The following is a 5,000-nucleotide window of genomic DNA, read 5'->3' as shown; positions in this document are numbered from 1 at the left end:
GAGAGAGAGGGAGGGAGGGAGAGAGAGAGGGAGAGAGAAAAGTAAAATGAGAAAGTAAGAAAGAAAGAGAGAGACAGAGAGACATTATTGAGTCTCAGCTGTTTCTACTCTCCCTGAGTCTAGATGAAAGGAGACATTCTCAGCCTCTGAGAATCTAGCCACGTCACACAACTTAAAAACTACAAATCCCACTAACTCATCTCTGATCATTTCCCAGGCAAAGCATAAACAACACACTTCACATCACATTCTTTAAAAACTCATTTTTAGAGGCTCATAAATATGAGGCTTCTAGCCATGGGATGAAGAAAGGAGAGAGAGAGAGAGAGAGAGAGAGAGAGAGAAGGGAGAGAATGAGAGAGGGAGAGAGAAGTGTGTGTGGATTGTGTGTGTTTGGATTGTGTGTGTGTGTGTGTGTGTGTGTGTGTGTGTGTGTGTGTGTGTGTGTGTGTGTGTGTGTTAGACAAGGGGAGTGTGCATTTTCAAAGTTTGCTGGCTGCAGTTAGCTTGTTTAGCTTGGGGTAATGCCCGGACCTCTATTTAAACACTAACGCAGATGGCGGCTGCAGATTTTTCCTGCCACTAGTTTTTCTTCTCCCTACTTTTTCACTCCCTCTTTTTTTTCTCTCTCTCTCTGATTGTAGGAAAAAGTGAGTGTGTCTCATTCTCTTCGCATTACTCACACACACTCACACACACATCAGCACTGTGGAGCAGCCGACGGAGCAGTGTGTTTGTGGAGGCCAATGTCATCGTGGGAGCACACTGCACACACACGCACGCACGCACACACACACAAACACACACACACACACACACACTCCGTGGGCCGAAACCACTTTGGTGTAGCGGCTTTGACTTCACGCTGATCTGTAACTAATCACCTTAGTTGTGCCAATGACAAGCATGTCAAAAGTACACAAAGTATCAAGTGGCAGATGTGGGTATTATAATACTTGCCATTTTTACAGTTCTTATCTATACATGATTACATGGGGATTAACAGACAGTGGTGTAATGACATGCATTTTTTTGTTGTTGTTTTGGTGTGAAAGGAATCATTTAACTTGTGATATGGACTGAAGTTAAAGACTGTGCACAGTCACCACCGCTAACCACAATCACCACTGACAAATGAAAAACTATGTGATTATACAGGTTTCATACAAACATAAATGCTCATACATCCTGTTAAAGAAGGGTCTTTTAGGGTTGTCACTCCTAATGTTTAAGATAATCCTAAGAAGGCAAAAGAAAACACTGCAAGGATGAACAGACTTTTTTCCAAAGATAAAACATTGTAGATAAGCCTCCTGCATTCTACTTATGCATGTATATGTATGTATATATGCAAAGTATGTATAGTATATGCTGTATGTATGTATGTATGTATGTATGTATGTACTATATGTACAGTATTTACTTATTAATTTATTCATGCATGCTTCCTTTCTAATATTTCAAAATGTATACACATATATAATAATGGAAGATGACAAAGCCTGTTTAATTACTTGCCATCATGGGCCAATATGAGGAGTCATTGTTATAGTCTGGCTCCCTCTTCTGGACAGTAGTGGTAACTTCACTCTCTAGTTGCACCAGCCTCGCATCATCCTGACCACAGAAACATCAGTTAAAGGGGGTCCATACGGACTCGTATGTACAGTCATTGACAAAAAGCAGGAGATACTGATGAGAAACATTTTTTGCTCATTTAGTGGGTTTTAAGAAAGAGAAAATCGCCACATAGGCAAGTGCTGTGTGCTGTGAGAATGTGTGAAAGTCACTAAAATAGTCATTTGTTATTATGCACACTATTATGAAGACTATAACACATGAAACATATATTTTTAACAGAAGAAAACAAAGTGTTTCATGAATCTTAACACACCCAACACTTACCATGCACTTCCCTTTCTTTCCTCTACCTTCGACTACACTTTGAGTAAACTAGTAGTAGTATTTATTGTTGTATTAATTGTTAACTAAGGTCTCTTTTTGGATAAAAGAGTCTGCTGAATGAATAAACATAAATGTGAATCAGATTCTTCAAAGTAGCCTCCGTTTTCCTTCATGATGGCTTTGCACACTATGAGAATCATGACAACCAGCTTCAGGTTAAGGTCACCTAGAATGCTTCTCGACTAGTGCTTCTCGATGTGTGGATGAAAAGCCAAGTGCTCAAGATATTTAGGAACTCCTTCTGGACTGTTGGAAGACCATTCTGGATAGTCCAGAGAATGCCAAGAGTGTGAAATGCTATCATCACAGCAAGAATGGGCTGCTTTGAAGCCAAAAACAAACAAATAAATAAAATATTTAGCTTTTTTGTTGTTTACTATATCCCTATGTGTATTTCATAGATCTGAGTTTGAGTTTTCAGATTTGTGCACCAATATTAAAACATAATGAGTCATAAATGAGATGTACAAACTTTTGACTGGTACTATAAACATTGATACCAAACATCTGTGTAAGTGTGTGTGTGTGTTTAGCTACAGGCTAAACGGACTAGACATTCCTTTCAATAGAAGTACCTCACCGAAAATGAGAACTGTCCCACACTGACGTGAGCTGTGCACAGCTACTAAAGTAAAAGAAAGAACACTCTTCCATTGATAACCATGTAGAGATGAAACACCCACTGGCAACATGAAAAACTTGTCAATTAGTAAAAAACAGTAGTCGTGAAACCCCTAGTGTGTGTGTGTGTGTGTGTGTGTGTGTGTGTGCGTGTGTGTGTGTGTGTGTGTGTGTGTGAGTGTGTGTGAAAGCTATGTTGTCAATAACTAGATGTGAAACAATCGTAATGTGAAATGAACACAATAACTGGCAAACCTATATTAAAAGACAACCCGAATGTTTCAACACTGAAATAATGGGTCAGTCCGGGCCTACGCAGGAAGCAATGTGAAAAATGATACTGGAAAATGCCACTTGGCTTTTAAAGCTTTCTCTTGTTTTGTGTCAAAATTACCTTGATCAGGACATGGTCATATTACATGTGTTGACATTCCTTTTATTTTTTTTCCTTTTTCCTGTATCAGTACTTCTTCTGTATAATTTTAATGCCATATTTTTTCATAGATTCATTTAAGAAAGGTGTAAACATGAAACACTCTGTAAAATATATTCCAATATATTAAAATTCAAGACAGACTTAAAACTTGAAAAAAATAAATAGTAACTATACATCCAGATGTAAGAGACACAGACCTCTTCAATGTAACCACCATGTGGCTCTGAAATGGGAATAGGCCCCTAAGTAAGGACTTGACTGTAAGAAACAAGAAAGGCCTCCATGGTCAAGGCCAAATCATTTAGTTCTGCTCCATTTTTAGAACACATTTTCCCTTGTGGTCTTCAGATGACAGCATGGCCATGTGAATCATAGATTAATGTATTATGGTTACTTTCTTCTCATCTTATTACAGGGTGATGATGACAAAGTTGGGGCTGAGCTCCTACAAAGCACTGGAGATCATAATGACCATGGTGCAGCCCATACAGAAAAAATAATATATTCACATATATGCAGCTTGAACAATATATTTTTCCCCTTGGTTTTTATGTATGGGAGTAGGCAGAGAGCCATCTGCAGATAGAGATCATGGCCACTTGGCATTTCATATTCCCTTAGAAACATTCACATTACATGTAATAGGCCTAGGTCTAGCACTGTGATAACACTAGTTTTCACTGTCTATCCAAGAGTAGCCTACTTTAGCCTACATCAGGGTCCCCTTAGTGTTGACAATGAAAAGACTGGGTTGTTGGAGAGGAGAGAAAGGGAAGTTGTCCTAACAGAAACACCAGTAAACTACAACCATCCATCACTGAACCTGCTCAGTAGGTCAAGTAGGTCAGCCAGTAAAAAAAATGTTTTTCTTTACGATAAACAATGAAATGTTCATGTCTGCTATTAATAGCCTAATAAAAAAATAACATACCCTACAGACAAATTGCCTGTTTATGCTAATAATAAGACCTTAATCTCACTCATTCTGTTAGGCCTACTGTCAAAAACAAAAACTACATTGTGTCGCCCTAACTTCCTAGCTCCAAATTATGTAGTGGCCCCGGTCACCCTTATCAGAGCAGCTTTCGTGGCGTATCCCTCATACAGGTATGACTTACCGCGTCACATTTTTATCACGTTTCGACCGGTGTGGAGTCTGCGGATGCAGCTCACCGCAGTTCTCTCTCGCATTTCTGCCGGGCCCGGGATTGGAGCACGGACGTCACGTGGTCGGCCGAACTGCTGCCAGAGCTCATGTTCCAGCAGTCGGAAAGGAAGAGAGGGAGAGGGGCTAAGAATAGGTAGATGTGGAGAGAATGTCACCGGCACATAGGCTACTGTAACCGCGAATATTTAAGATAGTCGGTTTGTCACTGACATGACATAGGCTCCTAACAAAACATTTAATCCACATGTACATCGACTCTATTTCTCGCAAATCAGAATTTACGTTACGTTTAGGCTCATTCGTCCATTCATTCATAGACTGTGCTCTGCTCCGGTTACAGTAGGCTACAGCATAAGACTCTTGGCTGCTGATAGCCCGACTGGCAATTTGACAACATGACAAGTAAGTTTTTCACTGCATGATATTTTTCTGTCTTTGTGTTGGCTCTGTTAGGCTAAACGCATGGGTACTGCAACCTTGCGACGTTTGCACGACTGCCTTCATTCATCCACTGAAGCGGCGAGAGGAGAGCTCCTAAAAGGCACAGGTTAACGCGTTGGCGTCAGCTGTTGAATGACATCTCACCTGCGTGATGGTCTATTTGAGCCATTCACCTGTGGAACAGAGACGCCGTTGCATCACCGCTTATGAAACTAGCCGCCGAATCCAACGAGTGCTATAGCTTCAACACAGGTCACTGCTACCGAGTTTCCTGTCTCTGTCTCTCAGATGTAGATGTCTGTACCGGGTCGACACGTTTTACAAACTCGGTTCATGCTCATGAACAAACATTAATGCTAAATGTAAGTG

The sequence above is a fragment of the Alosa pseudoharengus genome, unplaced genomic scaffold (genome assembly GCF_046254945.1).
Source record: "Alosa pseudoharengus isolate Yale_2024_CS ecotype anadromous, Long Island Sound unplaced genomic scaffold, YU_APseudo_1.1 YU_APseudo_1.1_scf_24, whole genome shotgun sequence".
NCBI classification, from domain to species: Eukaryota; Metazoa; Chordata; class Actinopteri; order Clupeiformes; family Clupeidae; genus Alosa; species Alosa pseudoharengus.
This window is presented reverse-complemented; position numbering follows the sequence as displayed.